General features: G+C 48.9%; 1 protein-coding gene across 2 annotated transcripts in view; it reads left to right on the top strand.

Annotated features, from left to right (window-relative positions):
* Positions 1-12835, top strand: part of ABCD3 (ATP binding cassette subfamily D member 3) — a 178325-nt gene that overhangs the window by 40154 nt on the left and 125336 nt on the right. The window lies entirely within an intron of this gene.

The following is a 12835-nucleotide window of genomic DNA, read 5'->3' as shown; positions in this document are numbered from 1 at the left end:
GTGTCGATGCTGTTAGCCTTGGCTTCAGCCAGGCGTGTGTCAGAATTGGCGGCTTTATCATATAAAAGCCCTTACTTAATTTTTCATTCTGACAGGGCGGAATTGAGGACTCGTCCTCAATTTCTACCTAAGGTGGTTTCTGCATTTCACATGAACCAACCTATTGTGGTGCCTGCGGCTACTAGGGACTTGGAGGACTCCAAGTTGCTAGACGTTGTCAGGGCCTTGAAAATATGTTTCCAGGACGGCTGGAGTCAGGAAAACTGACTCGCTGTTTATCCTGTATGCACCCAACAAGCTGGGTGCTCCTGCTTCAAAGCAGACGATTGCTCGTTGGATTTGTAGTACAATTCAACTTGCACATTCCGTGGCAGGATTGCCACAGCCAAAATCAGTAAAAGCCCATTCCACAAGGAAAGTGGGCTCATCTTGGGCGGCTGCCCGAGGGGTCTCGGCTTTACAACTTTGCCGAGCAGCTACTTGGTCAGGGGCAAACACGTTTGCTAAATTCTACAAATTTGATACCCTGGCTGAGGAGGACCTGGAGTTCTCTCATTCGGTGCTGCAGAGTCATCCGCACTCTCCCGCCCGTTTGGGAGCTTTGGTATAATCCCCATGGTCCTTACGGAGTCCCAGCATCCACTAGGACGTCAGAGAAAATAAGATTTTACTTACCGATAAATCTATTTCTCGTAGTCCGTAGTGGATGCTGGGCGCCCATCCCTAGTGCGGATTGTCTGCAATACTTGTATATAGTTATTGTTACAAAAATTCGGGTTATTATTGTTTGAGCCATCTTTTCAGAGGCTCCTTTGCATTTATCATACTGTTAACTGGGTTCAGATCACGAGTTGTACGGTGTGATTGGTGTGGCTGGTATGAGTCTTACCCGGGATTCAAGATCCTTCCTTATTATGTACGCTCGTCCGGGCACAGTATCCTAACTGAGGCTTGGAGGAGGGTCATAGGGGGAGGAGCCAGTGCACACCACCTGATCCTTAAGCTTTTATTTTGTGCCCTGTCTCCTGCGGAGCCGCTATTCCCCATGGTCCTTACGGAGTCCCAGCATCCACTACGGACTACGAGAAATAGATTTATCGGTAAGTAAAATCTTATTTTTTTTTCACAGCACCTCTAGTTAACAAGTTTCTTATTGAGAAAATAAAAAATGATTAAATGAAGTAAATTGTGCTTACTTGTCATCCTTAGGATCAGTTATGTAATGATGGACAGGGTAGAGGCTCTGTTGGTCTGTTATTTATGATTGGCAGCTATTTTGCAGATCACATTGGGGTCTATTCAATTCACCGACAGTTGAATAGCGCCGGGAATTAGCTCCCGGCGCTATTCAATTATGCTCAAGTTAAGTCTGCGAATGCCCGTTCTCGCGGACTTAACAGGTTGATTGGTCGGGAGAATGGGCATTCTCCGATCTAACTCCCCGCCGCAATGCTGATTCCTGACAGAATCAGCCTCGCACCAGCTACACTTTGGTCTGATTTCTTCTCTCATCCCCCGGGTGTGAGAGAAGAATTCCCGACAATTGAGGGTCACTTGACGCTGTATTGAATAGCGCTGGGAGCTAATTCCCGGCTCTATTCAACTCCATTGACCATAAATAATTGAATTTTGTCCTGGACTGCCAACCAGTGGCACCCCTGCAAGTGCCCCACAGAACCCAGTTTGGGAACTACTGCTATATAGTAAAGAATTGTTCTAAAAGATATAACTCAACCTAAACAAACAATGTTAAAGTGTACCATTTGTGTTATCCACAATAATAATTTGTATGTGAAGTTGGGATATTGCTGTGTATTCTGATTAAGGACTCTCTGGTTACATAATCCACATGAAAAACCTGTATTTCCCTGCCACTCCTAATGTAAAACAAAAGCCTGCATTCCTAGTCTTGTGCATTCATGCCATGATTAGAAATTAAACATTTTATTTTAATTGTTCTGTTCATTTATTGTTTTCTGTACACTCTGACATCTATGTTTCAGTTTTGCATATCGGGCCAATATTGCTGCAGTGTGTACCTAGCTTTACAATCACTCTCTCGCATTCATCCCTGGTCAAGTCACAATCTGTCACACACACAGTTAAACTTCCAGTGTGTTTTTGGAATTTTGGAGACTGTAAAACCCAGAGGAAAGACGTGACAATGGAGAGAACATGTTAACTCCACACCAGTCGTTTCTTGTTTACAATTTCACCTAAAGCCCAAGCGCTAACAATGCTAACCACTGCGCTACCCTGTTAAAAATAGTAATTACGCAACAAATTATAACAAACCAGACCAGTTCCCACCCCACCCCTCCCTTACCACACTAGATCCATGTGTATAACCAGTACACAATTACCATAGATTCTGGTTTGTAAATGTTTTGTGCTGTGTTTGCCAAGTATATTAAATGAAAGTCTATGGGGTATATGCAATTCCGGGCGAATTGCGGCACTTTTTTGCCCGTTTTTAAATTCGACACAATTTGACCGTCGAATTCCGGCAGGTGGGTGCCGGAATTCGACATATTCAATTAAAAATGAATTTGACAGTCCCGCTGTCGAAAAACGGCCGATTTGACGGATTTTGATTAGATTTTTAAAAATGTTTAAAAAAACGGTAAAAAACCCGGAAAAAAATTGCGTGGGGTCCCCCCTCCTAAGCATAACCAGCCTCGGGCTCTTTGAGCCGGTCCTGGTTGCGTCGGAGCTGTCAGACGCGCATCGCACAGCCCCCTCCATTATCTTCAATGGTGGGAACTTTGCGGTCAGCGGTGAGGTCACCTCACCGCTGACCGCAAAGTTCCCACCATTGAAAATAATTAAGGGAGCTGTGCGATGCGCTGTCTGCCAGCTCAGACGCGCAAAGCCAATCAGGAGAGTGGAGCCCGGTGCTGGTACAAAAAATACGGGGGACCCCTACTCTTTTTGTCCCCCGTATTTTTTGCACCAGGACCAGGCGCAGAGCCCGGTGCTGGTTGTTAAAATACGGGGGATCCCCTGTCATTTTTCCCCCCGTATTTTGGCAACCAGGACCGGCTCAAAGAGCCCGAGGCTGGTTATGCTTAGGAGGGGGGACCCCACGCAATTTTCCCCCCTGATTTTTACACCATTCCATTAAAAAAATAAAAAAATAAAAAAAATCATATTTTTAAAAATACTGTATATAAATAATACTTGTGCCTCCTAAATAGACAAACCAAGTACCTAATCCCTTCTAATATAAATAGATATGCTATTACCAATAAAAAAACCCCACAAAAAAAAACTTTTTAAAAGTTTTTATTAGATTCCGCCAGCAGTGTGGCGGATTGAAAATGACGTATTTACTGTCTAAAAGCACTGTTATCGAATTTACAATCTTCAATTGAATATACTTTTGTCGAAATGCCGCATTTGTACCATTGCAGAAATGTCGAATTTGACAAATGTCGAATTTCAAAAAGTCGAATTTGGAATGGCCGTTTTTTTTGGCAAAAAGTACTGTATTGCATTGTCAGATTTTTTTTTGGGCGAAAATGTCCCGTTTTTTGACATTTTCGGGAATTCGACCGCAATTGCATATACCCCTATGTCTGACAGTGCAAACGATCTGAAAATAGATGTATTTTACGTATTTGATATTTTTCTGTATTCAGTAAGCCTCATGAGTATTGCTAAGTGTAAGCAGAACCCATGGTGGAGGTTCCATATTTCTTTTTTTTTTCAATCAAAGATTTTTATTATGAGTAATAGACAATGTTAACAATAAACAGTAATAAAACGAGCAACGATATAGTAAATGTGATATGAGTCAAATTTCACTAGACTCGTCATGAAGGGTGGAATGACAATAGAGGTTAATTTGTAGTCAGATGAGAGAAGCTCTCAAAGGGAAAAGAAGGGGAGAGAGAGAAAGTGGAAAAAGAAACGGAAGAGAAGAAAGGAAGAAAAAATTTAAATAAATTGAAAAATAAAAAATAAAAAGGTGTGTCTGCAGTTATTGTGGCTATCGTATCGTGAGAACTAGTCAGAATGAGAAGAGGGGGTTGTTGGGTGGATGAAATGGGGTTAGAAGAGGCAGAATGTAGGGGGAGGACTCCAATTCACCTCGGGTGATAGGGGGGGTAGAGAAGGAGGGGGAAAGGGAGATCAAATCAAATGCGCACAGTGGGAGTTACAATCTAGCTAAGTCCCGGGAGGGGTGAGTTTTTATATCTGTACCAGGGAAGCCAAGTGGAATGGAATTTTTGGACTGTGTTGTGTTGGAGACTGGTGATGTATTCCATTTGTGCGATGAACCAGATCCTATTTGTTAATGCTTGACGGCTGGGGGCGTCTGGTGTTTTCCAGTTGCGTGCTATTTGGTATTTAGCTGCACATGATATATGGAGGATCAGTTTGTTTGAGTCTCTGGGCATCTGGTCCACGGGGGCGCAGAGGAGAAGATGGGTGGGTGAGAGAGGCTGTGGAAGGTCTAGTAACTGGGTGAGCAGGGCACGGACCATGGTCCAGTAACGTGTGATCACTGGGCAGGACCACCATGTGTGGAAGAACGTACCCACCTGACCACAGTTTCTCCAACAAAGGTTTGAGGTGCTGGGGAACATTTTATGTAGGCGGTCTGGGACCAGATACCACCTTGTATATATTTTGAACGAGTTCTCGCGGATGGCCACGCTGATGGAGCACTTCGAGACCGCGGCCCGGACAGTTTCCCACTCTTCGGCCTCGAGCTGTTTTCCCAAGTCAGTTTCCCAGGCCAACTCGTGGGGTTCAAGGGCGGGGGTTTCCGGGGACAAGATGGTTTTATAGAGAAGGGAGATGGTTCCTCTGTCAGTGGGATTATACAGGCAAAGCCTTTCGAAAGAAGAAGGGATTGGGAGTGGGAATAGGAGGTGCAGAGAGGAGATGTAGTGCCGTATTTGTAAGTATTGGTAGTGTAGGGAGTTGGGCAGGTCATATGTAGTCTGTAGATCCGAGAAAGATCTGATGGCGTGTTTCTCTGTAAAGTGGTGGATTCTGGTGACACCAGCTGAGATCCAAGGACGAGCCATAGCTGAGGATAAGCCTGGGGGGAATGCTGAGTTGTTCCAAATAGGGGTTAGGGGGGAGGGGTAGATAGGCAGTTTTAATTTTTTACTTAGGGTCTTCCAGTTTCCGAGCGTATCCGCTACAGTAGGTGTAGGGAGGCTAGTTTGGGGGTAGCTTTTGCTGTGGGCCCAAGGTAGATAGGAAACTGAAGAAATGCCGATTAAGTCGCTCTCCAGGTCGACCCATCGTTTGGTGCCTCTCGGCGCGTGCCAAGCCACCAATTGGCTCAGTTTGGTCGCAGCTAAATAGCGTTGAAGGATGGGGAGGCCTAGGCCACCCAGTTGGGGGTGTTTGGCCAGAATTTCTCGTCGAAGTCGAGGCTTTTTATGGTTCCAAATAAAGTCGCCTAGCGAGGATTGGAGAGAGCGGAGGGTGTGTGAGGGGATCTGAATTGGAAGCGTTTGGAATAAGTATAGGAGTTTGGGGAGTACATTCATTTTTATGGCGTTAATACGTCCGATCCAAGAGAGGTAATAAGGTTCCCATTGGCGAATGTCCCTGAGAATTGAGGTTATGAGTGGGGGGTAGTTGGCTCGGTAGAGAGAGTTGTATGATTTAGTTATGAGGACTCCTAGGTATTTAAGTGAGTGTTTACGCCATGAAAATTCGAAATTTGCCTGCAACAAAGTCTTTATGCGCTTGGGGATGTGTAAGGAAAGGGCTTCGGATTTTGACTGATTGATTTTATATCCAGAGAGGTTGCCGTATGTGGATAGCTCTCGAAATAAATTGGGGAGAGAGATGGTCGGGTTCGATAGTGTGAGAAGTATGTCGTCAGCGAATAAGGATATAGTGTAGTGAGTGCGGTTAACAGTGATCCCGGAGATATCCGGATTGGTTCTGATGTGGCACGCGAGGGGTTCGATAATCAATGCGAAGATGAGGGGGGATAAAGGGCAACCTTGTCTGGTTCCGTTGGAAATCGTGAAGGGATCTGATAGTAGGCCATTTGTATGTACTGAAGCCGAGGGGTTGTGGTACAAGGCTTGTATAGCCTGTAGGAATTTATCGCGGAAGCCGAAGTGTTGCAGGGTTTGTAGCATGAAGGGCCAGGAGACCCTGTCAAAGGCCTTCTCCGCGTCCAGAGCAAGCGCCAGGGATGGGATCTTATGGTGGTTAATATAGTGAATAACGTCGATCGTGCGTCTAGTGTTGTCAAGCGCTTGCCTGGACGGGACAAAGCCCACCTGGTCTGGGTGGATCAGTGAGGGAAGAATCGGGTTGAGCCTGTTAGCCAGAACTTTGGCGAAAATTTTGAGGTCTGTGTTCAGGAGTGAGATAGGTCGGTAGTTAGTGATTAGTTGGGGGTCTTTGTTCGGTTTCGGGATTACAGTGATAGTGGCCTTGGTGGTTTGAGAGTGGAAGGGGGAGCCCTCTAGTATTAGGTTAAATACCTTCGTGAGATGGGAGAGTAGCGAAGGTTGGAAGGTTTTGTAGTATGACATGGGAAAGCCATCTGGGCCAGGGGCTTTAGACGGTTTCTGAGATTTAATAGCGGAGGCAATTTCTTCCTCTGAGATAGGCTTGTCCAAGCCCGACGAGGTCTCTGGGTCTAAACGGGGTAGGTCACATGATGTCAGGTAGTCGGGAGTGGGCGGGTGGGTTTGGTCGGGAGTGGGCGGTCTATCTGGGAGATTATAAAGCCGTTCATAATAAGCTTTAAAAAGGGAATTGATAGTGGAGGGGTTATATTGGAGTGAGCCCTTGTCATCTTTGACCGCTGAGATGGCGGAATGTGCTTTTCGGGCTCTCAGTCTGTTGGCCAATAAGGTGTCAGCTTTGTTGCTCTTTTCATAGAATCTTTGTTTCAGCCAGCGGAGTGAGTGCTCGGTTTTTTCGGCCAGCAAAGCGTTCAGGGCCGCTCTGGCAGTGGTAAGTTGTGTGTAAAGGGGACGGGACGGCCGCTGTTTGTGTTGGGTTTCCAGGTTGTGGACCTCTTCTGTGAGGGAGGTCAGTTTTTGTTTGTGTTCTTTATTTCTATGTGAGGCGTAGCTAATGATGTGACCTCTGATGACGGCTTTGTGTGCTTCCCATATCAGTGGGGTGCAAGTGGAGTCAGTGATGTTCAAGGTAAAGTAGTCTGCAAGGGCAAGTCTGAGTTTTTCCTGAAATTGGGGAATTTTCAGTAGAGTTTCGTTTAAACGCCAGGCCGGTCGGGTTGTCGGGGTGTCAAGGAAATTAAAAGTGGCGGTGATGATGGAGTGGTCTGACCATGGGTTGGTGACGATGGATGAGTCGGATATGTGCTTGGAGGCCAGGGTACTGCAAAAGAAGAGGTCGATACGGGAGTAAGATTGGTGTGGACACGAGAAGAAGGTGTAGTCCTTGGACGTGGGGTTGAGAGCCCGCCAGACGTCAGTGAGACCGGATTCTCGTGTGTGTTTATTTAAAGCTCGGGATGATGGGTCACGGTGTGGGCGGGACTGGGGAGTGGACTTATCTAGTTGAGGGTCCGGGGCGGTATTAAAATCTCCACCTATTATTGTATAGCCTCTTCTAACTTTAGATAGTGCGGAGAAGAAGGAGTTGAAGAAAGACGCTTGCCCGGAATTAGGGGCGTAGACAGTGGCTATAGTGCATTCTAGGTGTCCGAGCCTACCCGTTAAAATGATGAACCGCCCATCTTTATCTGTATGTGAAGAACCCAACTCAAATGGGATTTTAGAGTTTACCAAAATGGCCACTCCATTGTGTTTGGTTTGGCTCGAGGAGTAGAAAGCCGTCGGGAATCGTTTAGAGGTGAGGGCTGGGTGTGACTGGAATTTAAAGTGTGTCTCCTGAATAAATACTATGTCTGCTTTGAGAGTGCGAAGAGATCGGAACAGGGAGGAACGCTTCTGGGGGGTGTTGAGGCCCTTGACGTTCAAGGATGCTATCAGCAGGGGCATTGTGGGTTGTGGTTAAGAGGAGGCAGTGAAGAGGAAGGGGAGGAGAAGGAGAGAGAAAAAGTCAAGAGGGTAGAGAGAAGGAGGTGAAAGGAGCGGGGGGAAGGAGAGAAAGGAAGAGAAGGAGAAAAAAAAAAAAAAAAAAAAAAAAAAAAAAAAAAAAAAAGAAAGGGGGGAGGTGGGAAGATCCGCGCTGAGGAACCTCACGACCAGCGAGGAGGAACCAGCACAGGAGTTAGGACCGGTTGGTCCAAGGTGGGGAAGCACCGGGTGATTACCGTACTCCCTCCTAGGAGGTAAGGTGGGGGGGGAGTGTGTTTATAAGTAGGAGTTCGACAACATGAACTCGTGTGTTGAACGGAGTGGATGAGGGATCATGGCCCTCCAGTGGTGGAGTTAGTCAGAGAGTGTGCTAGCATTGGCCTTAGGGGAAGAAGCATCAAAGGGAAGTGATGTAAAACAAACATATAAGCAGTAAATAACATAACGGTAACATTATTTAAGTAAGAGCAAAGTAAACAAGGTAGAGTCGTGTACTTCAGCCAGTTCCCTATTCGCTCCAGCGTATTTTCTTCAGAGGTCGGTTCACTCCCCATGGGGGTGATCTGAGTCATAGACCCGGGGATATCTAGTGTGATCAGGGCCTTGACTTAAAAATAGTCAGTTTGAGAATAAGGCAGGAGGATCTCATGGCACACTCGGGGCCAATCCATTGCGTTAAGCAATGTCTGGGCGTTTTACCCCGGGTTGGTCAGTATGTTTCTATGGAGCAAGAGGTGTAGGTGACCTTCGAAGGGAGGAGCGTTATGTCGCCTGGCGGGTGGTGGTCGCCACCTGAGCAGAATCGGAGTCCTCTAGGTGTGTTAAGAAGTCTCTGCCCTCTCTGGGGTCCCGGACGATGAGGGTTTTTCCGTTGAGATCGATCAACAGCTTGAAGGGGAACCCCCAGCGATATCGGATTCCGCGTGTGCGGAGCGTGGAGGTTAGATCTTTTAGCTCTCTCCGTTTGAGCAGCGTGGAGGGGGCCAAGTCCTGAAAGAATTGTAGCCTAGTATTTTCAAATAGAATGTACGGCTTGCTCCGGGTAGGGTTGAGTACCAGTTCTTTATCCTTAAAGTTAAGGAAGCGTAGGATCACATCTCTAGGGGGGTCGCCTTCTCGTGGTTTGGGCCGGAGAGCTCTGTGGGCCCTTTCTAGTGGAAGTTCACGGGAGCCTAAAGTTGGAACCACGGTAGAGAATAGTTTGTGTAGATACGTTTCGAGGTTCGCAGGGAGGACGGATTCCGGAACATTCCGTATGCGGAGATTGTTTCTTCTCTCGCGATTCTCCAAATCCTCGTTCTTATCGCGTAGTTCCGAGATGTCTCGGATAAGATGGTCAATGTCTCTGATAGTCTCGCTCTGCTCTTTGTGTAGGGTGTCCTGACGGGATTCAAGTTTGGAGGTCCTAGTGGATAGGGACGTGATGTCCGATCTAATGGAGGCAACCACGTTATCTAGTTTGGACTCCAATGATTCCTTGAAATCCATGATGAGCGACTTCAAGGCTAGGATGTCCTCTTTAGTTGAGAGAGCGGGGGATGAAGATGAATCTTCCTTGTCGGACACCGAAAGGCTAGGGGAGGGGGGTCCAGAGAGCGAGGATGATTTGTCATTTTTGTCGGCTCTGGTGAAGTGCTGGGTTATGTCCGTCCCCGCCCGCTTTCTAATGGAGGCGGTGGATTTAGACATGGTGGTAGGCTGTGCAGGTTAGAGGGAGTATTGGGGCGACTTGTAGAGATGTGCAAACGATGAGGCCTAGGAGTTAACCACTGGAGGGCTAGATTGTGGTGTGTTCAGTGGGGCATGAGGTCCGTCGGTAGTAGTGTAGAAGAAGGGACGCTAGGGGTAGAGAGACTCCCCGCGGGTTGTGACCGTGGGTGGACTAGCAGTGGGCGGGGGGTAGGTGTGGGCTCCTTTTGTTGAGGCGACCCCCTGGCAAAAGGGAGAGCTCGTAGTAGATGCGTTGTAGCAATAGCTACTTAGTGGGGCTGTATTTGTAAGATATGAGAACTACCGGCAGGGTATGTGGATTTTTAGCCAGTTGCGTGGCGTTCAGTGCTGATTCTCAGTGCTCCAGAAGGTATCTCGTAACAGCAGGGGGGGGAGATGGCCGCTGGGGGCTCGTTTTGTGTCGGTGGGGGTGAAATGCAGCACCCTTAGCCGGGTTACCTCGTAGGGTTGTGGGTCGCAGGCCCGGAAAGACCACCTACTAGTGGTGTCCAGTCCCAGGGGACATCGGAGGAGATGGTGCGTGATCGTTTGTCGATACCACGGCGTGTCTAGGTGGTCGGCGGGCCGGGCGGGGGTTGGGAGTGAGCAGCTGCTGTTCTTACAGGGGATGGGTGTATCTATATTTATAGCGACCCCCGGCTGGGGGGGGGAGGGTCCGCTATCTCGGCCGCAGGCTCCCCTGGTTCTGTTCTGCGGCGGTGGTAGGCTTTGGTTAACTGCGGGAAGGATCACCGGCCGGGAATCACCACGAGGGGGGCCGGTTGTATGGATATAGCAGTAGCAGCAGCGTGAGTAGAGATCAGCGAGCCTCTGATTAAAGTGTTAGGAGCCTCTGAATAGTTGGGGGGGGGGGGGGGGAGAGTCGTGGCAGTTGCGGGTGGCCAGGTTTCAGGTTGATTATGATGCGTAAACGGGCCCCGGCGGGCCGCCACCGGATATAGGTTCTGGGGCGTGTGGGGGGGCAGACCACGAGCCGCAGCGAGGTCTAGTGTCTCTCACGGTTCCGTGCTCCAGGGTGCACAGGACGGGGAGCAGGGTAATTTAATTTATTTATATTGCCAGCCGGAAGATGGCCGCCGGCTGGCAGATGGAGCTGTCCTGTCCCACGGCTCCTTACAGCGTTTACGGCCGCTGGTGCGGGGGGCCAGCGTCGCGGGACCGACAGAAGCACAGAGCCGTGTCCGAGCACCCTAAGAAAGCTCCCCAGCGTCAGCCCCAGTGTTAAACTGCTCAGCGGCGCCAATCGCAATATGGCCGCCGCCACCCACTGCAGCACTCACCCTGTGCAGCCTCAGCAGTCCTCGGTCCCCGGGCGGCCTCCCGACCGGCCGGGTGATGACCCCTGTCACAGAGGGCGACGTCCAAGAGGGGGGAGGCTGTCCGCGGTGCAGGATGGGCCGTCCCGGGTCCAGCTGGCCGATCGCTCCCGCGGCCTGACCCCGCAATCGAGGCCCCGGTCTGAGGCCCGCCGCTAGGCCGTGTCTCGTGGGAGCTCCGGGAGCCGCTTCCCTGGTCCACGGCTGCAGCAGACGGCTGAGGTAAGGGGAGAGGGAGGGATGAGGCCCGATGCCGCGCTGATGTGCGGGTGGGGGACTTACCCGCCGCTCTGAGCCGTCTCCGCTTCCAGCTGCAGACGGCCTCGGTAGCCGCTGCAGGGTCACAGGACGGGGCCGCCGGTCTCAGGGATGCCTCCCTCCGGCAGTCTGATGTGTATACTCGTCCTCCTGGCCTCCTCAAACGACGGCGCCGGTCCGCCTTACTTCCGGTGGGGCGAGAGGTCGCACCACAGACCCCGGCTTCTTGGGGAGGGGAAGGCCGCAACCTGCAAGAGCCCTGATAAGGGCGCCCCGGCTCCGCAACCGACTCCCTCCTGTGCTAGTTGATGTAGAGGGCAGGTGCACACAGTAAGGAGAGTGTGGTGACCTGCGAGGTGGTATATTTAGTTATTTGGAGTCCAGAACCGGCAGGAGCTCTCACAGTTCACCTCCTCTCAGCTTGCTAGCCAGGCCACGCCCCCGGTTCCATATTTCTTTTTATAAACCATAATCTTTTACGTTACATTAACTAGCATACGTAACAACTGTCTGTGCCTGTACAAACGTCAGTGTGTAAAATCCTTTGGACTGTGCCCTGATCGCGTTAGTAGGCTAAAGGTTCTGCTGCAACACGTGTGGGTGAAACTAGGTGAAGGAGTGTAGACTGCGTGTGTTGAATATGTGTATGGAATTTGTGTGCTGGGTGTATATAGAGATGTGGTGGTGCAAGGTTGATATTAACACTCATTTCTCCCAGGTAATGAAAAAAGAGATACCAGCACTCACTTTTGGAGATGAAAGAGGATTATGATTCCATTGCATATAGAACGACAGCTGTATGCAATGGAATCTTTATGAAGATAAAATTAATCGGCACCTGTGTTGAACAGGTTAGTAGATAAGAAAGGTGTTTCAGCTCAGGTGAGGACAATCATAAATAAGAAGGGAAGTCCAAAAGCAGACCATTGTGTCCCTCCTGGAGAGGGTCATGTTGGGAGGTATGTATTTGCCCTGGCACCTATGTGCCCTGCCATGCCCGCTTTGTAGTGGGAACACTATTGTAGTGTGCACAAAGATGTATTTACTAAAGATATGTTACTCACATTGATGGCGTTTCATTTGTTGTGTGTATTGTAGCTCCCGTCTGAAGAGCACAAGAGCTTCTGTAATCAAGGCTGTTCTTATCACAGATTTCTGCTCATACCCTCCTGAGATGTGAGCAGAAATCCATCTAGTGTAGGGCTTCAGGGATGGTCCCGAGTCCCGGCTGCTCCGAAACTGCAGCGCATTTGACCAAAGCCCATGCATGCAAAAGGGGCAATTGTGGAAATTGAGGGACAGTGCAGTTGGTCGCGCAATCCAATTGAATAGCTCCTGGGCCTTAGACTGGAGGTACAATACACACAAACAGTTGAATTGCATTTACAATACGAGCAGACAAGAAGGCATCCTTAAAGCTTACAATAAATGTAATTCAGTGAGTAGCAAGTGCATATAAATGCTGACTATTTATGCTATAAATGAGGTAATGCGTGCATTTGAATGTATCTTAGATAATGTATTTTG

The sequence above is a fragment of the Pseudophryne corroboree genome, chromosome 9 (genome assembly GCF_028390025.1).
Source record: "Pseudophryne corroboree isolate aPseCor3 chromosome 9, aPseCor3.hap2, whole genome shotgun sequence".
NCBI lineage: Eukaryota > Metazoa > Chordata > Amphibia > Anura > Myobatrachidae > Pseudophryne > Pseudophryne corroboree.
The sequence above is the reverse complement of the archived record's forward strand: the minus strand, read 5'-3'. Positions and strand labels throughout refer to the sequence as shown.